Raw genomic sequence first — 23,082 nt, 5'->3', positions numbered from 1 at the left:
TGAATGAGGACAAGCCACAACCCAAAGGATAGCCACGTTACTATACATCAAGAACATTTCTGAACTGACAGCCAGACTACTATGACCACTAGGACTCATAACAGCACACAAACCAACAGCCACTCTCAGACAACAACTCACCAGGACAAAGGACCTGATATGGAAATGTGTTGCTGGAAAAGCGCAGCAGGTCTGGCAGCATCTAGGGAACAGGAGAATCGACGTTTCGGGCATTAGCCCTTCCGAAACGTCGATTCTCCTGTTCCCTAGATGCTGCCAGACCTGCTGCGCTTTTCCAGCAACACATTTCCATCTCTGATCTCCAGCATCTGCAGACCTCACTTTCTCCTCAAAGGACCCGATACCCAGCATGAGCAAAACCAACATAGTGTACAAAATCCCATGCAAGGACTGCACAAAACACTACATAGGACAAACAGGAAGACAGCTAACGATCCGTATCCATGAACACCAACTAGCCACAAAACGACATGACCAGCTATCCGTAGTAGCCACACACGCAGATGACAAGCAACATGAGTTTGACTGGGACAACACTACTATTATCGGACAAGCCAAACAAAGAACAGCCAGGGAATTCCTAGAGGCATGGCACTCATCTACAGATTCTATCAACAAACACATTGACCTGGACCCAATATACCGACCACTGCAGCGGACAGCTGAAACTGACAACCGGAAGCGGCAGGGACAGGCCACTATAAATGCCGGAGGTTCCCAAGTACTGAGGATGTCACCTGGACAGGGGACGAAATGTCTGCAACACAAATTCCCAGCTCGGCAAACAGAACCACAACATTTCAAGTAATGAGGCAGATATTATAGCAAACCAACTAATTTCCGTGTGTATGTAATTTCGTGTGCAGTTTTCAGAACCACAGCAGACTAACTGCCAGGTAGAGTCATAACATTTTATACATACAGCACGCAGATTCTTAAATGGGAACTCTCTTAAAGATAAGGTAAACATACAACACTGACAGTATTAAGTCCCTGTGCTAGCTTAAGAAAAAGAGACCACTTTTCCTGAGAATGCAATTTTAAACTAAACAAGAGGCAGCTGATAGACTGGCATCAAATCTATTTCAGACAGTAATCTGAGAGAGGAGTCTCAGCATAATGAATTATTCTGCACACAGGCAGAGGCTAGGACAGGGTCTTGGGTCACCACAGGAATCAGCACCCTGAAAGAAAATCATTTACCAATGAGCATAAATATTGACTTCAAGGTCAGAGGCTACTAAAGAAAGCTGATGAGCATCTGGCAAGAAATGCTGGCTCTTATGGATAGTTGCCAATGAGTTTGAAGGCAATTTTTTAGATTAGATTAATTACAGTGTGGAAACTGGCCCTTTGACCCAACAAGTCCACACCAAACCACCCCCACCCAGACCCATTCCCCTACACCTAACACTACGGGCAATTTAGCATGGCCAATTCACCTAACCTGCACATTTTTGGACTGTGGGAGAAAACCGGAGCACCCAGAGGAAACCCATGCAGACACAGGGAGAGTGTGCAAACTCCACACAGACAGTTGCCTGAGGTGGGAATTGAACCCAGGTCTCTGGCGCTGTGAGGCAGCAGTGCTAACCACTGTGCCACCGTGCCGCCCAATGACTTAGACCATGAAGAATCTGACTACAACATAGGTTGGAGCTTCATGCAGACCACAAAAACCAATCTGTCCAACTAGGAATTAGCACATTCTTGCTGTCCATTAGTGCTATGACTTACTTTGTGAGTCTTCATGTGGTGATAGAGCTGGACAATTTCTCAGAAGGATCCTAAAGCACATGTAGGACAGCAACTTAGATATTACAATGAGTGGTTTCAATGTTTACATGGCTTGTTTTAGATGTTTACAGTAATGTACCATGGTGGGTCAACACACCTCTGTCGTCAAATCAGAATCTGTCATACTGAGCTTATAGGTGCCCATTCACTTCAAAGAAGGTTCACTTGATTGAGGTGACAGGTCTGTCCAATGAGACAAGGTCAGGCCTGTAGCCACTGAAGTTTAGAAGAATGAGATGTGAAACATATGAGATACTGAGACAGGTTGACAGGATGTACGCTGAAAGAATGTAGGATGGACTCAAACCAGGAGACACAGATTAAAAATAAGGAGTCTCCCAATTAAGATGAATATCAGGAGAAATATTTTCTCCTAAAGGGATATGAGTCTGTGCAACTCTTTTCCCTGAAGAGTGGCAGAGGAAGGGTTGTTGAATATTTTTAAGGCAAAGGTTAGATGAAGTAACAAGAAAGTCAAAGATTATTGTGGTAAGGCAAGGAAGTGGAGTTGAGGCCTCAGTCTGATCAGCTATCATCTTATTAAAAGGTCGAAAATTCCCCAGGGGCTGAATGGCCTATCCATCCTCCGAACTGGAAGTTTTATGTCTTTGATATGGATGCAGCATTGTTAAAGTATTAAAGCACATCAACTTTGAAAAATGTTCTACTTTTTAGCAACACAGGTCGCAAAAAAGAAATTCAAACTTTGCTTATGTAGTACAGTGTTGACCTCTGTTCATTGCCTTCAGTATATCTGCAAGATTAGTAAGTGTCAGGTGTCAATGAGCAATAGCTAACATTGCACAAGTACACTCTTAAAACACTCCCCTTGTAGAGAGTGAGAAGCTTCAAAGCGAACCACATTAAGAATATTAATCTCGTTTATCTGTATTCTATTATTATCAGCTTCAAATAGTAGGTTTAGCTCAATTATTGACAGGTGAAAATGTCCAAATGTAAGCTGTACTTTAAGGCAATGCATTGCAATTAAAAAGGTAATGCACTTATGTAAATCAGTCTATAGGATTTATGTACACAGGAGTTAAAGTGATCAAGCCTCAAGTAGAGTTGTAAAGGATTTCACTCATCACAGAGTAGACACTATGAAAAGTGGAAGTAATATCCACAAGGTTACCCCTTTCAAAAAGGAATTGTATCAGGTTCTGACTGGGAATAGTGGTCAGTTATTTTGTGGATTAGTATAAACTGAGATACTTGATGCATGGGACATTATGGAACATAAAGGGATATTGACTGTTGGGGTTGAGCTGTGTAGCCATGAGGATGGATTATTATTCTAGCTGGAGTCTTTTCTGATTGATACAATGGAAGATAAAATAACATTCAGAAAAATCTACCATTCATCCAATGTCACAAAATACTTCCTCAAGAGCAAATAATGGATATAATGCCTTTAATATTCCTGTCTTTAGAACGGCTTGTTTTCAGATTAGGTTACTTTGTTATTATTTACATTGAAATTTTCTTTCATCTGATTCTCTCCTTACTTAGTGCATGAGGCCAATTTCGAATTCGTAACTCAGTGTTATATTTATCAGATTCAAACCCAATTAAAATTTCTGCTCACATTATTAACATTTGATAAACTCAGGTTGATCACAAGGCCTTAAAATGAGAAGAACCTATTTAAATGTCAGCTCTAACCATATATTCAGGGTTCATGCTCAAATACAGTAGTAAACATGTGATTCACTAACGAAGACACGACTCATGGAAGTATGGAACTAAAGGAAAATTATTACACAGAAAGAGGTCAGTTGCCCATTATGCCTGTGTCAGCTGAATAAATTAGCCATCCATTATAATTCAGCACCAACTATGTGGGTTACAGTGCTTCAATTATAAATCCAGGTTCTTTTCAAATGAATTGAAGATTTTTGTCTCAACCACAAAACTGAGCAGTGAAATTCAGACAGTCACCAATGGTCCCTCGGATGTTTTATCTGCCGTGCAGACCTCCGAGATCCTAAATCCTAAAGGGATTGTGGACACTTACCACCTTCTGGGTGAAAAATAATTTCCTTGTATCCTGTCTAATCCTTTTATAAATCACTTTAATTTTGCGACCCCTAGTAATTGACTTTTGAGGGAAAGAGAAGTGGATCGTTTTAAAACTTAAATGAAGGTAGATATGAGGGCATGAAAGACGATCTGGCTAAAGTGAATTGGCAAAACTAGGTTAATGGAAAAATCCAACAGAGATGCAACTGCAGACATTTCCGATTACAGACAACACATGCAGTTCAACAAATGAGAAAAGATCCAAGGGACAGAACAATTAGCTGAGGTTAGCTAGCACAGTGTCAAATGTAGATAGAAAGCAAAGACAGAAGGTAGGTCAGAAGATTGGACAGTCTATACAAAAAAAGCAAAGAATGTGTCTGAAAGGGAAGTTGTGTTTAACCAATCCACTGGATTTGTTTTCAAGAAGTAGCATGTGGTGTAGATAAAGGGGAGCCTGTAGATATAATATACTTAGATTTCCAGATGCCACTTGATACCATGCCACATTAAAGGTTATTGCAGAAAATAAAAACTCATGGTGGAGAGAAAACATTTTGACACAGATAGAAGATTAGTTTACAGGAAACAGATCGGTAGAATGGGAATGTTGCAGGTTGCAAAATTATAATGAATGGTGTGCCATTGGGTCTTCAATTACTTACAATTTATATGAATGCCACTGATGGTTCAATATCCTCATCTTCCACCTCAGAAGACTACTCCCACTCTCCCAGCTTGTCAGCCTCAATCACATCCTCTGACTCTCTAGTCATGCAGAGCACAGCATGCTAGGATGATGAGACACATTCTGCCTGAATTATTCCATAAGCCCCCTGCTTGGGACCAAATGAAGCATCAGAAACACATCTTCAGCAGGCCAATCATCTTCTCCAACATGATCCTGGTTAAAGCATGGACTGGATTGTATCTATGTTTGGCCTCAGACAGGGTGTTATGAAATGGAGCCATCAGTCATGGTTGCAGAAAGTAGCCATTGTCTTCCATCCTGTAAGGAATCTGACCCCTCAAATACAGCAGGAACATAAAAGTTCTCAAGGACATAGGCAGCTGAAAGGAACCTGACTTCTAAGAATGATCATAAATAACTTTCTCATTAATGATATGGAATCCTTTTCTTTTAATGAAAGCAGCTTCATTATGATCTCGGACTCTTTCCTTTCTATTTTATTTTTATATTCATTCACGTGATGTGGGACTTGCTGGATGGGCTGGCATTTATTGCCCATCCTTAGTAGCCTTTGAGAAGGCAGTGGTGAACTGCCTTCTTGAACCACTGTAGTCTATGTGCTGTTAGAAGATCCACAATGGAGTTAAGGGCTGAGGTCCAGGCAGAAGCCAGTGATGCTGCTGAAGCCAACAGCTCGTGTTGCAACATTGACTTTGTCACAGAGAAATGAGATGAATTGGTGTGATCTGGCACAAATGGCTTTGGTAACAGCCTTGATACTTTTATAGGTGGAGGGTTCATGTTGATTACCATCAGAATAGAATGGCCAATCTCTCCTTCACATAGCAAATCCCACTCCAACAGTTGACATAGTCCTACTCTCCCATCCAACGTATCTCTATTAAAACAGATAATCTGCTCTTTGAAAAATAAACTATGGCAAATGCTGGAAATCTAAAATAAAAGCAAAATTTTGAATACTCTCAGCAGTTCAGGCAGCATTTGTGAAGAGATGAAGTCAGTTAATACTTCAGGTTGAAGACCTTTGATCAAATCAGACCTCTCACTAAAGGTCATTGAACCAAAGCGTTGGATTGAAATTTCGTAGCTAAGATGCCTTTTTCTGGACAGCGGGACTATTTTCCAGTTATCCTCAACCTGACTGGGATTGTCTATGTAATCTTCCAGGATGAGGCTATTAAGAAGCCTACATTGGTATTGCTATCCAGTTAGGGCAGGTGGAGAAGACAGTGGGTAATTCGGTGTTCATGTGTGTAAGACTGGCCAGCAGCCACCATTGTGTATCCAGTGAAGATTGCTGCCGAGATGAATGGACAAAGGGTAGGATAAATTAGAGAATCAAAACAGTTGGCAGTAATAATAGCCGCTTCTTCATAGCTGGCACAATGACATCAGTCTCTGGGAGATTATCATTGAATTGCAAGCCTCTGTGTGCTGATGACCTCAGGTTTATTTGTTTACATCTTAAAAATGCAGATATCATATTAATTTCATGGCAGTCCCAAACCTTAACCCCTACCTCACTCATGCAATGTAATGTTAAGCTGTATGAGTGAATAAGCTGCAGATACTATGGGGGCAGTGGGAACTCTGTATGCTGGAGGTAAAATTCCATTGCCCTTGAAAAATGCCTGTTCATTGGGCAGCCTGGCAGCTCAGTGGTTAGCACTGCTACCTCACAGTATCACGAACCTAGGTTCAATTCCATCCTTGGGGGACAGCCTGTGTGGAGTTTGTACATTTTCTCCGTGTCTGCTTGGGTTTCTTCTGGGTGCTCCGGTTTCCTCACACAGTTTAAAGACATGCAGGTTAGGTAGATTGGCCATGTTAAATTGCACTGTAGTGTCCAGAGATGAGCAGGCTAGGTGGATTAGCCATGGGAAATGCAGGGTTACAGGGATAGGGTAGAGGGTTCCGTTTGGGTGGGTTGCTCTTTGGAGGGCTGGTGTGGATTCAATGGGCCAAATGGCCTACATCCACACTGGAGGGATTCTACAATTGTCTCATCAGCAACTACAATTGCCATGTTGCTGCTGACGTTGCCTTCAGGAAAAGCATAGGGAGCAGCAACAACTTATAATTCTTGTACAGTACAACATTTCTAATTTTCTTCACTATATATCTCCCAACAACTGATAAATTTTAACGTCCCCCCACCACCCCGACCATCCCTCAACACTCCACCAACTTACATTTATTTCCCTGTCCAGAATTTGATGCCTGAGCTGCCAAGCACTTCCCGCATTATTGTTTTTCTTTCATCTCTTCATTCACTCATTTACTATTGTGGAGTTTTTATTGTGCACAAGTTGGCTGCCACAAAACTGACTGCACTTTGCAAATGGAAATGCTTTGGGCTATCACGGAGGTAATTTAATGCATCATACAGATGCAAGTTCTTTCCTTTATTCCCATCAAGAGGTGGGCATTGAACAGCAAATAAGTGAACCAGAGATGGTCTAAAGCAGTGATCTGAAACATTGCACCAGAGGGCATAAGGGTGAAAGATCAGCTTCCAATATTATGGAAGCTTTGAAGGGAAGTGGTCATGGGGGAGCAAGGATCAGTCTGTGCAAGACTTTATGGACGGTGGTCATCCACTCTCAACTGGGGAAGAAGCCCTACCCTAAGAGATGCCAGCCAATCTGGGCATCAGGAGAAATGCTGGGATGCCATCCAGTCCAGGAGATAGCCAGGAGCCTGGTGATCGTTAAGCTGTGGGATGAGGCTCCTGGCAGGGCCAGGAGAGGAGGAACTGAAAGGATTGGGACTCAAGGTGTAATGGCCTGGAAGGAAGGAGACAGGCAGAAGGCAGGCAGGCCGGAGAAATGGGCTACTTATTGGAAAAAGCAACCTGTAATGCACCCATCCTTTCCCAGCTAAAGCTCTAGTGGCCTTATCCACCAGATTCCCAATCATTGCTGACCTGCTCCTACAGCTCAAAAATCGCAGTCAGGTGGGATGTAGTGCATAAGTGGCTACTAATTTGCCTTAATTGGCATAAGGGCATGCAGGCTGCCAAAGACCTTGCCAACTGCCGATCATGTCATGGTCAGGTTAGGAATGGATGAATAGGCAACAGGAGGCACCCATAGGATTTCATGCCCTCACCTCCACTGTCTACAAGAAAACCCACAAGTGACCACCAAATTCTGGCCTTTATAGGAAATACTGGACATATATGTTTTTGTATTTATTCCCTATTGTTCATCCCAAATTCCCAGAGGGCAGTTAACCACATTGCTGTGGGTCTGGAGTCATATGAAAACCAAACCAGGTAATGATAACAGTTAATTACAGTTTCCTTCTCTGAAGGATATTAGTGAACCAGATGAGATTTCACAACAACTGGCCAGGGATTCCTGGTCATTATTAGATTCTTAATTCCAAATGGTTATTGAATTCAAATTCCACCATTTGCTGTGGTATGATTCAAACCCAGGTCATCAGAATATTAGCTGGATCTCTGGATTAATAGCCAGGTCTTAGTTCTGTATGATCCTAAACTGTTTTGCCACTTCCCCACCCAGGTTCTTACAATATCATCAGATCAGGTGGAGTTTAATGCAGTATCCAATCTGAGCCCTGGGGAACCATTATCTGATACAACATAACCCCCACAGTTAACATTTACACTTCTATGCATGTAATTATATTTACCATAACTCCATTTCGTTGCAAGTCTCTGGCCTCACACAGTCAGATAGTTTGGAGGTTTCACACTGTATCGAACCTATCCTCTTTGGAATTGAAGGGTTGATGAAGCTTTGGGTTTCCAACTTATGTTTAAGAAAAGGAGAGAAAAATAGACCAGTAAACTAAACACAAACTGAAGACTTTACCATCACTTTACAGACCGGAAACACTCACTAGTCCTATTCATCAATCAGCTGCTTTCTCTGCATTCACATCATGTTGTCATTCATGACTTCATTCTGTAACTGGTACCAGTGCAGGTAGTCCTTTTGATTTACATCTTTATCCTCTCCCATTCTCCTTTTTTTACTGGAGACTTTAGTTCTTACAGTAAGCCTTACTTAAAGCACCCGTTCTCCCATTGCTTAGAATTCCCAAGTTGATTCAAATTTCCAGGTATACCATCTCGGCCTCTGTCTTGCTGAGGCAAAGTCTCTCTCAACAATGACTGTGCTCCTCACTAGTCCAGTAGAAAGATGGTTGATGAACATTGGTAAACGTTCAAGAAACTTATTGGTGACTCACAACAAAGATCTATCTCTGTGAGCAAGCAGGGTTCTATAAAGGGGATAATCAAATTCCAAGGTTAGCCAAGGAGGGTAAGGATAGTATCAAATTGGAAAAATAAAACGTACAATGTGGTAAAGATTAGTTGTAATTCAGAAGATTGGGAAAGATTTCAAACCAACAAAACAATAAACTTTGAGGGTAAACCAGTACATAGTGTGTATACTCAGAGCTTCCTTAAATATAAAAGAAGGAAGAAAGAGGCCAAAGTGAACATAGGCTCCTTAAGCAATGGGGCTGGATAAATAATAATGGGGACTTAAAAATGTGTTGCTGGAAAAGCACAGCAGGTCAGGCAGCATCAAAGGAACAGGAGAATCGATGTTTCGGGCATAAGCCCTTCTTCAGGAATGATTCCTGAAGAAGGGCTCATGCCCGAAACGTTGATTCTCCTGTTCCTTGGATGCTGCCTGACCTGCTGCGCTTTTCCAGCGACACATTTTCAGCTCTGATCTCCAGCATCTGCAGTCCTCACTTTCTCCTTGTAATTTTGTAATCTTTTGTATTTTTATCTTGTGCTGTTTTGTTAAGTATATCTAGGTGATAGTGTAGGGGGGTGGGTGGGTCATGCACTTTTAATTTCTGTTTTATAAGATACTGGAATTGATTTATTTTATTTTGTAATGCCTGTGCTGAGGCAAGAGCTCTAGCTAGGAGACATTATGGTGGGGTTATTGGAAGGTAGTAGCACCCCCTGTGAGCAAGGGGGAAAATCCTCCTTTAAATTTATGTTATTTTTATTTAGGAGTAGTTCTTAGTTGTTTTGATTTAACTGTTTTAAGGAGTTTTTTAAAATGTGAATTGCTTTTTGGACTGTATTCAATGTTTTTTGGGTGGGGTTCTTCCTTCTGGGGGGTCTCGGGCTTGCCTGGATGATCATGGCTAGCCATTCATTTAGGTGGTGCACCTGGAATGTCAAGGGGAGCCGCTTTCCAATCAAAAGGAAAAAGATATTATCACATCTTAAAAAAGAAAGGATTGATGTAGCTCTCTTACAGAAGACACATCTACTTGATAAGGAGCACTCAAAGCTGCAACAGGGTGGGTTTGGCCAAGTGTTCTTTTCCTCTTTCAGCTCAAAAAGTAGGGGAGTAGCCATTCTTATTCGGAAGATTCTTCCCTTCCAAATGCTAAGCCAGATAAAAGATGAGTCTGGGCAGTATATATTGATTAAAGCCCTAATATATAGAGAGGAAGATGGGATTTTGAATCTTTATTGCCCTCCGGCACACCCTTTTGAATTTGTAACAGAAGCGTTCTCTAAGTTGATGGCTCTTGGGGTCCACCATACAATTATAGGGGGAGATTTTAATTGTATTATTGACCCAGAGAGGAACAGGATACCTAGGAGATCTGAGGGCATGTTTTTGAGGTCTAGGCAGCTGGCAGATCTGAATAGGGATTTGGGGCTGGTAGATGTGTGGGGGTGTCTCCATCCCGAGGGTAGAGACTTTATTTTCTATTCTAGCCCACACAAGTGCCATACCAGAATCGATATGTTTTTTTGTCCCCTTGACCCTCTTGAACTCGATATTGTCCGGGTAAAATGGGTAATATAACTATTTCTGACCATACTGCAGTATATACGGAGGTTAAGATTAGTGATGATGGGATAGGTCCCCGACATTAGTGTATGGACCCATTTTTTTATTGAAGGATAGCAAGTTCGTAAAATATTTTTCACAGGAATTTAAAAACTTCTGGGATATCAACGCAGACATGGCCAGTAACCCTTCGACGATGTGGGAGACTGCAAAGGCATATGCGCGAGGCCTGGTCATCTCATATTCTGCGACCCAGAAAAAACAAAAGGGAGAGCAACAGCGTCTGCTCGAGGCTCACCTAAAGGCAGGTGAGACAGCGTATACTGATAGGCCATTCATTACTAAACTACAGCAGATCACAGCCCTTAGGGCAATCTTGAATACCACACTTACTCAAACAGCAAAGAAGGAGATATTATTCATGAAGCAAAGACTATTCGAATACGGTGATAAGTCTGGCAGGTATCTAGCGCATATTGCCAGAAATTAAAAGGCTCCCCAAGCCATTACATCTATTAGAGAGAGTACTGGTACCCTGACTTGTAATTGTAAAAAGATCAATGCAGCCTTTAGAATATACTATTTTGAATTGTATAAGTCACAGGACTGTGAGGACAGAACGAGGAAGATGGAGTCTTTCTTTAAAAAACTGGCCCTCCCGGGCCTAACCTCAGAGCAGGTGTCATTCTTGAATGCCCCCCTGACAACCCATGAAGTACAGGAAGCGGTGAGGCAGCTTCAGAGTGGCAAAGCGACTGGACCAGACAGATTCCAGGCTGAGTTTTATAAACAATTTGTAGGGGAACTGGCCAGCCACTTATAAATATGTATAACTATTCACATAGCCAGGGCTGCCTCCCGCCTTCGCTGAGAGAAGCAAATATCTCTCTCATTCTTAAGAAGGGAAAGACCCCAGAAGACTGCTTCTTATACAGACCCATATCCCTGTTAGATGTGGATTTTAAAATTGTCTCAAAAATGTTACCATTAAGCCTGGAGAGGGTCTTACTATTCATTATAAAAGAGGACCAGACGGGGTTTATAAAGGGTCGCAGATCAACTAATAACATTAGAAGAGTCTTAAATATGGCACAAGCTTGCCAGTAAGGAGTGATACTGAGTTTAGTTGATCCTTGATGCAGAGAAGGCATTCGATTGGGTAGAATGGCCATATCTTTTTTATACGCTGGAACGGTTCGGCATTGGAGAGCTCTTTGCTAAATGGGTTTCAGTATTATATAATGGTTCCAAAGCAGCAGTGATCACCAACGGCTTAAGTTCGGATGGCTTTAGTGTCGACAGAGGCTGTCATCAGGGATGTCCTCCCTCACTATTATTATTTACACTGGTGATTGAGCCGCTGGCGGAAGCTATACAAACTGACCCTAACATAACGGCTCCGAAAGTTGAATCGGGCAAACACAAAATTACTCTCTATTCAGATGATGTCCTTCTTTTCTTAAGTAATCCTTTGACATCTGTGCCCTGCCTAATTCAAGTGGTCAATTTATTTGGTATGTTCTCAGGCTACAAAATCAATTTTGTGAAATCGGAGGCCATGCCATTGAGAGGCCTTGCCAGTATATTCAATTTTCCGGACAGATCCTGTTTTCCATTTCAGTGGTCACTAGAAGGTTTTCTGTACTTAGGTATTTTCATTACTCCGACATTTGGTCAGTTATATAAAGCCAATTATACACACATATTAGAGAAAATAAGACAGGACCGTCAACGCTGAGAAGATCTCCCTATATCTTGGTTAGGTAGACTTGCCTTAGTTAAGATGAATATTTTACCTCGTCTTTTATACCCTATGAGAATGCTCCCTTTGAGGCTGCCGAGACAGGCATTGTGTAAGCTTTATGGTTGGCTCGGCTCCTTTATTTGGAATCATAGACAGCCCCTTATCAAATTAGAAAAGCTGCAGCTTCCAAAAGTAAGAGGAGGGCTGGACTTTCCGGATTTCAGGAGGTACCAATTGAGCTCCCTATTATCTTATGTAACTGATTGGGTTTCTTCTGACTCACAATCAATCTGGTTAGATATTGAGGCTTCCCAAGCAAAATGTCCCCTCATCAATTTACTATTTATGGACAAGATGAGAGTTATTATGGATTATTGTAAAAACTCTATTGTATTAAATACAATCAAAGCCTAGAGGATAATGTGACAAGATGAGGGTAACCTGCAAAAAAACCTCCCCTTATGCCCCTATAATGGGAACATTAGGATTCAGCCAGGGCTGACCAATGCTATATTCAAAATCTGGGAGTCCAGAGGTATCCCCTGTTTAGGAGACTTGCTCAATGAGGAGGTCATGATGTCCTTTGAGCAATTACACCAGATGTTTGGGCTGCCCAGCAGGGACCTCTTTTTGTATTTTCAAATATGAGACTTTATACAAAAGAAGACCACATTGATAATCAACCCTTATAAATCGAATAGGGAAAGGAGAGTGCTTCGGCTGATGGGTCTGCCCTCAGTCAGTACTCTCTACAACTTACTATGTAATAAGATGTTGAAGGACATGGAATGGTTATATAAAACCTGGAATCAAGAATTAGGATTGGAAATCTCCTTAGAAATGTGGGAGGACATCTGGGAAAATGCCAGCAAGATCTCTATCTGTAACAGAACTCAGGCTACTCAATTGAAGATATTTCACAGGGCTCACATGGCAACCGATCGACTTGAAAAGTTCAAGGCAGGAGCATCTCCGATGTGTTCTAAATGCAAAATCGAAGTTGGTACTCTCACGCATTGTCTGTGGACATGCCATAAGATCTGCAGGTATTGGGACAGAGTAGCGAATGCCTTGACAAAGATTTTGGGTATGGTGATTGGATTGGACCCAGTGTCCCTACTCTTGGGCTCCCCAATTTTCCCCTCTTTGGATGTATACGGGAGGAAATTATTCACTATCCTTTCCTCTTGTGCGATGAAAAATATTTTAGTGATTTGGGTATCCGAAGGTCCCCCGGGACTTTCAAACTGGTACAGGATAGTCATGGAATATGTCCCCCTTGACTTCCTTACAAATATGGTGCACCAAAAAACAGAATTATTTTATAGAACATGGCAGCTCTTTTTGAACTATGCTGACACAGATATTTCGGCCATATTGTCCAGGACCTTTGTTTAGCCGTGGTAATGGTTCTGGCTGGTTCGGGGGCCCCTGGGAGGAGGAATCCTGTATAAATACAGGTTTTGTTGTGGCTTGATATGAATCTCATTTTGTGTATGTATTTAGTTATTTATTCACCTATTTGTTTATTGTTAGTAATGTATGATACCTTATTTTATGGTTTGGTTGTTTGTAGAATAGATTAGTAGTTAGTTTTTTAAAACATTCTCATATTGGTGTGTTATTATATTGTAAAGTGGAATATACTAGTTTGTATTATTTTTGTAATTTTGTAAAAAATCTTAAAAATCTTCTTTTTCAATAAAATATCTATAAAAAAATCTATCATTCGAGAAGAAGTCCTAGAGTATTTAATGGGGCTAGAGGCCAATAAATCCCATGAATCTCATAGCTTGCATCTTAGCTTATCAAAGGAAGCAGCTACAGAAACAATGGATGAACAGGTAGCAATCTTCCAAGAATCTTTATTTCTGGAAAGGTCCCAGAGGATTAGAAAGCAGCCAATGTGACCTTCCTACTCAAAAAAAGGGATGGTTACACAAAACAGGTCAGTTAGCTTAATATTGTCATTTGGAAGATGTTAGACTCTATTATTAAGTATGTAATAGTAAAGCATTTTGAAATAGATAGTATAATCAAGCAGAATCAGTGTGGCTTCATGAAGGGGAAATCATGCCCAACAGATTTATTAGAATTCTTTAAGGAGGTAACAGGCAGGGTTGGGAAAGGGGAACCTGTGGGCATGATACATTTGGATTTCCAAAGGACACTCAATAAGATGCCATACATAATAATTTTTTAATAAGATAATAGCCCATGGTGTTGGAGGTAATATGTTAGCATGGATAGAGAATTGGCTAACTAATAGAAGACAGTGATTTGGCATAAGGAGGCATTCTCAGGATGGCAAATTATAACTAGTGGATTACCAAAGATTCAATTCTGGAGCCTCAATTATTTACAATATATGTTAATGACTTGGAAGAGGGAATTTAATGTACTATGATCAAGATTGCAGATGTTACAAAGATTTGTGGGAAAGCAAGTAATGAGGATGGCACAAAAGTGTACAGAGGTAGACAGGCTGCCTACTTGTGGAACGTTTCAGAGAACACCTCTGGGACACCCGCACCAACCAACCCAACCGCCCTGTGGCTGAACACTTTAACTGCCCCACCCACTCTGCCAAGGATATGCAGGTCCTTGGCCTCCTCCATCGCCAGACCATGGCAACACGACGCCTGGAGGAAGCTTAGCCTGCTTGGCACACCCTCCTCATTCCTGAAGAAGGGCTTATGCCCGAAACGTCGATTCTCCTGCTCCTTGGATGCTGCCTGACCTGTTGCGCTTTTCCAGCAACACATTTTTCAGCTCTGATCTCCAGCATCTGCAGTCCTCACTTTCTCCCAGATTAAGTGAGTAAGCAAGAACTTGGCAAATGGAATATTATATGAGATGATGCGCTTTGACAGGAACAATAGAAGAGGTAAATATTATTTAAATAGGTGAAGACTGTAGATTTGAGGTCCTTTTGCATGAGTCACAAAAAGCCAGCATCGAAGTTCAGCATACTAGGGAAGGCAATTAGAATATTTGGCTTTATTTCAAGAAGAATGGTGCAGAAAAATTAGGAAGTCTTGTTAAAACCATACAAGGTATTAATTTTGACTCCACCTAGAATTCTGTGAAGTTTTATCTAAAGAAAGATATCCTGGTGTTGGAGGGATTCTAAATAAGGTTCATTCGGCTTATCCAAGGCATGGAGGAATTTTCTTGTGAGAAGAGGTTGAGTGAATTGAGCCTGTACTCACTGGATGAGAGGAAGCCATATTGAAACCTTTTAGATTTGTTAGGGTAAATGCTGAAATTGTTTCCCTTTGTTTTGGGGCAAGACAGCAAAAACTCAGAGTAAAGGGTCCCCCATTTAAGATGCTGATATTTCTGTGGATTTTTTTTTACATCTAATGACTGTAGAGGCTGTTGTTAAGAATGTTCAATGCTGTGATTGACAGATTTTTGATACTTAAGGGGGTCAAGAGATCTTAGGAAAAGGCAAGAAAGTGATGTTGAGGATTATCAGATCAGTCACGATCTCATTGAATGGCAGAGCAGGCACAATGGTCCAAATTGTTCTTAAATGCTCTTAAAACTGTCTTATTATAAACCACTGGCCATCAGCACATTCCACATCATTCCCTAGCTTCTGCACTTATGGGCAATCAATCATTTCTGTTGCTTCTAAATATTGTCTACTGACCACTAATGGAAAGTCTATATAAGTAACCTTGGAACAAATATGACCACAATACTCATTCAATGCTCAAGTATTCTTGTCAATGCTCTCTACCCAAATTGAAGAGTGTTCATTACAGACAAGATTACATTAGAGCCAAGAGTGTGGTGCTGGAAAAGCACAGCCGGTTAGGCAGCATCTGAGGAGCAGAAAAATCTATGTTTCAGGCAAAAGTCCTTCATCAGGAATAAGGCTGGGAGCCTCGGGGTTGGAGAGATAAATGGGGGTGTGTGAGTTGTTGGGCTGGCGGGAAGGTAGCTGAGAGTATGATAGGTGGATAGAGGTGGGGGTAAGGGTGACAAGTTGAAGAGGAGAGTGGAGCAGATAGGTGGGAAGGAAGATGGACAGATGGGACGGGTCATGAAAATGGTGCTGAGCTGGAAGGTTGGAACTGGGGTAAGGTGGGGGGAGGGGAAATGAGTAAACTGGCGAAATCCCACATTGATGCCATGCGGTTGGAGGGTCCCAAGGTGGAAGACGAGGTGTTCTTCCTCTAGGCATTGAGTGGTAAGGGAGCGGCGATGGAGGAGGCTCAGGACCTGCATGTCCTCAGCAGAGTACGAGGGGGAGTTGAAATGTTTGGCCACGGGTCGATGGGTTTGATTGATGCAGGTGTCCCGGAGATGTTCTCTAAAGTGCTCTGCGAGAAGGTATCCAATCTCCCCAATGTAAAGGGGACCACATTGGGAGCAACGGATACAGTAAATGACATGTGTGAAAGTGCAGGTGAAATTTAGATGGATGTGGAAGGCTCCTTTGGGGCCTTGGACAGAGGTGAGGGGGCAGGTGTGGGCGCAGGTTTGGCCATTCCTGCGGTGGCAGGAGAAGGTGCCGGTAGGAGAAGGTGGGTTGTTAGGGGGCGTGGACCTGGCAAGGTAGACACAGAGGGAACAATCTTTATGGAAAGTGGACAGGGGTTGGGAAGGAACTATACCTCTGGTGATGGGGTCCATTTGTAGGTGGCATAAATGGCGATGGATGATGCAATGTATATGAGGTTGGTGGGGTGAAAAGTGAGAACCGGGGGTTCTGTTCTTGTTGCAGTTGGAGGGGTGGTGTTTGAGGGCTAAGGTGCAGGATGTGTTTCAAGGGCAGAGGGAGGAAGAATGCCTCATGCTCCGCTTCAGGACATTCCAACCCCATGGATTTCACCAGTTTCCTCATTTCCCCTCCCCCCACCTTACCCCAGTTCCTACCTTCCAGCTCAGCACCATCCGCATGACGCATCCCATCTGTCCATCTTCCATCCCAGCAATCAGCTCCATCCTTTCCTCTGACCTATCATCTTTACCCCACCTCCATCCACCTATTGCACTCTCAGCTACCTTCCCCCCAGCCCCAAACCCCTCCAACCCCCGAGGCTCCCAGCTCATTCCTGATGAAGGAACTTTGCCCGAAATGTCAATTTTCCTGCTCCTCGGATGCTGTCTGACCGGCTGTGCTTTTCCAGTACCAATCTCTCAACTCTGATCTCCAGCACCTGCAGTCCTCACTTTCGCCTATAAGGTTACAGTCGACTTTTATGCAAAGTCGATCGGAAAGTGGAGTAGAGAATTAGATTAGATTAGATTAGATTACTTACAGTGTGGAAACAGGCCCTTCGGCCCAACAAGTCCACACAAAGGAAACTCAATGTAACCTTCTCCAAAACTTAAAACTCAATGCTAATTTCCACTGGTTTCTCAAATGTAAGAGGGCAGGCAGCTTTAACTGAGTAAAGCATACTCCTGTCGTCAGCTCATTGAGTACCACTGATATAAATAGCTGCAGGGCTGCCTATTTCAAGTCAACGAAGCTGAGTATTTTTAGACTGCACCTGCAGACAAAGCAGTATCAGTAAATACAATCTGGCTCATCTTCAGCCATGAAATCAATAGCCCACTATACCATTCCCATCAAAAGGTGGACTAGAATATTATATTGGCCACAGATAAAGTAATGGAATTATTGTGAACCTAACCTGTAGAGAGAAATCTACAATTTAAAAATTTTTGTATTTTTGAATAAAAAGCAGTCACTGGCTCCTTGGGATAATCATAGTAACTCAAATATCAATGATATTACCTGTCAATAGTCTATTTCTCTATTTAAAAGTACTGGCTGTCGCTGTTTTTTAAAAACTTTTGTGTTCTATACTTTATTTAATGAGTAGCTCGTTAAAGGAAATTTAGACCCAAAAGAACACATTTTCTCTAACAATCGAATGGAATGCACAAAGTTGTTAGGTTGTCAGTGTTACTGTTTTGATGGCTACAATTTTGCTCATCATTAAGGGTTGAGTCTTTAGTTCCCGATGTAATAATCTGAACATTTAACATGCAAATAATACATTTTCTGCTCTGCTGATATTTTAATGAAGTAGAAATTGTTTCATTGAATTATTGAGAAGTGGAACTGTGTGAAATATTCACACAGAAACTGCTTAACAGTAGTTTCGACTCTTTTTTTATTGGACTGCCAGATTGTGAGGAACAATAATTGCATTTTGGAGAAGTGTAAGTTTTAGAACTGAGCAGTAGAGAGCTTAGTCAAATGTAAATGCAAATTAGAACAATGTGCTTCTTTTGTCACTGTTAAAAATACTCTTCCATCCATTCATCTTTCATATCAAAGATGACCTTCCAAGGACGAAACCCTGAATCATGCTCCTGTCACATTAAGAATGTTAGAAGAATGTAAAATTTTAAAATCTGTCCTGTATAACTTCATCATAGCTCTCAGTATAGTTCCAAAGCATTATGCATCTAATTGCTCATATCAAAACAATCACTGTCATCAGACAATTTAAACTCTATAATGTTCCTACAGACCAAAATGAGATGAATGACCAAAATGCAAGAATTCCTCAGTTGGTATATCGGAATTGTGTCCAGTGATGGGTCTCTTAGCTGGCACTATTAATTCACCCTTATGCCGCAGTGAAGCTTGCACAGACAGGACACCAATGAGATAAGCAAGCACAACAGTCAGTCAACACTTGTCTGCTAAAATACTCAGGTGGCCACCTATCAGAAATTGACAGATTGCCCAGACCAAAAGCCTCAAGCTAAAATGCATGGGATGCGGGCTGGGAAATCATAGAAGAAAAATTTGATAACCACATAAGAGTGTCAAGCAATTTCAACAGTTGCTCAAAATCTCTCTCTCATTTTATTATTTTATGCATCCAGGCTCCATTGATCAATGTGCATAACAAACAGACTGCCCATTGTCTTTTAGTTGAGGTAATTAACTTTTACCTATCTCAACAATTATTTTGGATGGTTCTCATTGACAAGTTGTAGTGACATATAAATAGCTATAGCTCCAGGGGAACCATTGTCAGGGAGTCTGTTTACTCATGGAAATGTTTATTGAGTTTCAAAAGGGTCTCTTGTGATTTTTTTTCCTTGAAATTGTACAGTTTGATTTCAGTACCAGCTAGGTCCATTGGTGTAGTCATGCGACTTTTCTGGGAGCCATTTTATGAGATTCTGTGTACATTGCAGAGATAGATTAGCTTTTTAAACAGAATACATTATATCATAATTACATAGTCATGACAAAAGTGACATTCATGTAACAAAAAAGATACATTGACCTGGGATTCATTTGGATGAACCACTGAGTGATCAAGTCGAAAGGTATGGTGCTGGAAAAGCACAGCAAGTCAGGCAGCATCCGAGGAGCAGGAAACAACGTTTCAGTTTCACCTGCCATGCAAGAGGCCCAGGTTCGATTGCCAGCCAATGCATGCTGTTCTTTTCGGTCCACTGAGTATTAAAGTCACGAAAATCTTGTGTCATAGCAGAATAACTAAACCCTCTTCTTAAAAAAAATCCAAAAGTTATTTGGTGGATGTTTATTCATGTGTATTGTCGTTATTAAAAAATAACATGGCGTCACAATTAACGGATGGCATGGTGGCACAGTGGTTAGCACTGCTACCTCACAGCGCCAGAGACCCGGGTTCAATTCCCGCCTCAGGCGACTGTCTGTGTGGAGTTTGCACATTCTCCCCGTGTCTGCGTGGGTTTCGTCCGGGTGCTCCAGCTTCCTCCCATAGTCCAAAAATGTGCAGGTTAGGTGAATTGGCCATGCTAAATTGCCCGTAGTGTTAGGTGAAGGGGTAAATGTAGGGGAATGAGTCTGGGTGGGTTGCTCTTCGGAGGGTCGGTGTGGACTTGTTGGGCCGAAGGGCCTGTTTCCACAATGTAAGTAATCTAATCTTAAAAAAAGAATTACATGGTCAATGATGTCCCAACTCAATTAATGAACTTTGCTTTGCAGTTGAACAAATCTACAGATTTGGTATACTTAGATCACCTTCTGCTATGCAAAAAGCACATCTACGAAGTGGCAATATAGGAAGGCATTTTGTTTTGCCAAATGATGCCGACCCAAACATCCATTGGTTTCCTGTTTACTTGACAACCTCATAAATCAACATGATATCTTCAGGTCACAGTGTACTGACAGCTGGACAGATGCAGAAAAGTCAATGACTGATAGGAACAGGGGAACAGTGATGCACACCCATTATTATCAAAGCATTGTGGATGCATCATAGTAAAAATAATGAAGCATTCTTGGCCAAAAGCAATCCTATCAACTTGGAGGAAGTTCTACAAAAGTTCTACAAATTAACTTTATCAAAAGTTGATCCCTTGGATTAAAGAATATTTTTTGATATATGAAATGAGATGGGAAATGTTAATTTATTGTTGCATCTGCAGGTTAAATGGCTAACAATTGGCAAGGTAGAGACAGATTCAGAGTCATATTGCACAGAAACAGGCCCTTTGGCCCAACTCATCCGTGCCAACTAGATTTCCTCAACTGAACTAGTCCCTTTTGCTTGTGTTTAGTCCATATCCTTCTAAAACTTTCCAATCCATGTACCTGTCCAAGTGTCTTTTAAACGTGGCAATTATATCCGCCTCTACCTCTTCTTCTGGCAGCTCATTCCATATACACACCACCTTCTGTGTGAAAAAGTGTTTCTTCTTTTCTCCTTCATGTTATTATTACATTAAATCCTTTTAATTTGCTTCTCAACGATCCTGCCACTTCTTTAGACAGAGACAGTAAATAAGCTACATGATTCCAGACTTCCACTAATACTAATCAGAGCTAATACAGTAAATGCAAATAATAACCTTGACTAGGAATCTGAAAGGCGATGAAATATGCTAAACACAAAAGAGTTGTTTATGAGGTGCTTCAAGCAACTAATGAGGCAAACTAAATAGATAATCTTATGTTACAAATTTTGGATCATAAACTACAGGTCTTTACATATTTCTTTCAACTTCACTCTGTGGTCAAGTTATTCTTTACATCGATTCCTATTCCGTCTGTAGTGGATGGTCTGCCTCCAAGGTTGGACTACTTGTCAGATGACTTTTGAAGATTAATCACTTCAGCCTCAGGACATCACTGTCAGAGGATAATGTCCTAGGCTTGAACATCTTCAACTGCAACAAAACGTTGGAGACATGACCACCCTCAAAAATATCTATCAATCCTCACACCATGCTGTCTTGGCACCATGTGGCTGCTCCTTTACTTCCACTGGGTCGGAAACCTGGAACTCCCTTCTAAACGCCAGTGTCGTTGTCCCTAAACAGTAGGTGAAAGGAGATTGCTCAGCACCACCCTTCAGGATGGAGATTAAGCCATGCATACATTCCATTCATGAATAAAGACAAACTTTGGTCTGAATGAGCTACAGTTCAGACTGGAAGAGCTAAATACAACCACACATACGAACATGTGAAACAGGAGCAGAAGTAGATGCTTCAGCCCATTGTGTAAGATCATGGCTCAACTGTGCTTCAAATTCCATACTTTCATTCTTCAATGATAACCATTGATTTCACAGCTCCCTGTCTCTCTCTCTCTCTCTCTCTGTCTTAAAAATATTCAATGACCTCATTTCCATCACTTTCTGAGACAGAGAGTTCCAAAGTCACATAATCCTCTGAGATGGAAAAAAAAATCATTCTTCTCATTTCTGTCTGGAATGAGCAAACCCAATTTTAAAACAGTGCCCTCTAGTTCTGGACTGCCCATCAAGAAGAAAGTTACATCTTGTCAAGACTATTCAGGGCCAAATCCACTTCATTCAAGTCTCTCTTCTAAACTCAGCTGGAAGAAAGCCCAGTCTGTTGAACCTATGGTCAGAAGGAAACCCAATTTGTATGCCTCTTCCCTGGACCCAATGTTATCTCTAATTTTCCTCGATAGCCATAGTTTGGCCGCCTTTCCCATTTCACTTTTGCAGCTGACAGGAATGAACATTTATTCTAGTTCACTCAAGCGCATGTTGAATGCCTTTCCACTGTCATCCCCTTATGTAATGTTCTGCAATCCATCACAGCCTACTACTAATGTAGTTTCCTATCAGTCCAGTCAAATAAAACAAAGAACTGAGACAAAAAAACAAAAAAACTGAGGATGATGGAAATCTGAAGCAAAAACAGAAATTGCTTAGAGAAAGTCAGCAGGTCTGGAAGCATCTGTGGAAAGAAAGCTGAGTTAATGTTTCAAGTCCAGTGACCCTTCCTCAGAACAATCAGAACTGTCTAGAAAACCTCCTCTTAACCACTTTCAATGCATTTATACCCATCCTTAAATAGGGAGACCAAAACTAGAGACAGTATTCAAGATATGGTCTCAGCAGTGTTCGATATAACAAATGCATCCTTAAATTTAGGTTCAGTTCCCTTCTACTAAAGGAAGAATCCCATTAACCTTCTTGATTACATACTATGCCTACATAGTAACATTTGTGACTTATACTCCAGAACAGCTAAATCCCTTTGCTTTTCAGAATTCTGCAGTCATTGTACATTTAAGTCATGAGTGCAGATCCAACACTCAAGATGGTGGCGGAGTAGCAGCACAACACAGCAAGCTCCTGGTCACATGCAGCTCGTCTGCTCTGTCCACTTTACTTTTATTTCATTCACTTTTTCTCCTTTTCATTCACTACTTTTCTCATAGTCTAATCTACTTACTTTCTGTGAAATGCAAGTCCATGGTAAGAGAGGACCCCGACATTGTTGGCAGCCATTGCAGCAAGAACAGGCAGGTCTTGTGGCTGGGATGAGAGAGAGGGCAGGCAGACTGAGATGGCTGGGGCAAGAGGAAGGGAGCAGGCAGACTGAGGTGGCTGGGGCAAGAGAAAGGGAGCAGGCCGACTGAGGTGGCTGGGGTGTGAGAGAGAGGAGCAGGCAGACTGGGGTGGCCGGGGTGAGAGAAAGGGAGCAGGCAGACTGAGGTGGCTGGGGTGTGAGAGAGA

At 41.7% G+C, this 23,082-nt stretch overlaps 1 long non-coding RNA gene across 1 annotated transcript in view; it reads right to left on the bottom strand.

Annotated features, from left to right (window-relative positions):
- Nucleotides 1-820: 820 nt before the first annotated feature.
- The window catches only part of LOC122548930, an 80,452-nt gene continuing 58,190 nt past the window's right edge, over nucleotides 821-23,082 (bottom strand). The window contains exons 3-4 of the long non-coding RNA XR_006311370.1: nucleotides 8,213-8,331; nucleotides 821-1,205 (exon numbers count right to left, since the gene is read on the bottom strand). This is a non-coding gene — a long non-coding RNA (uncharacterized LOC122548930). The remainder of the gene's footprint in view (nucleotides 1,206-8,212; nucleotides 8,332-23,082) is intronic.

Source organism: Chiloscyllium plagiosum, chromosome 4 (genome assembly GCF_004010195.1).
Source record: "Chiloscyllium plagiosum isolate BGI_BamShark_2017 chromosome 4, ASM401019v2, whole genome shotgun sequence".
Lineage (NCBI taxonomy): Eukaryota > Metazoa > Chordata > Chondrichthyes > Orectolobiformes > Hemiscylliidae > Chiloscyllium > Chiloscyllium plagiosum.
This window is presented reverse-complemented; position numbering and strand designations above follow the sequence as displayed.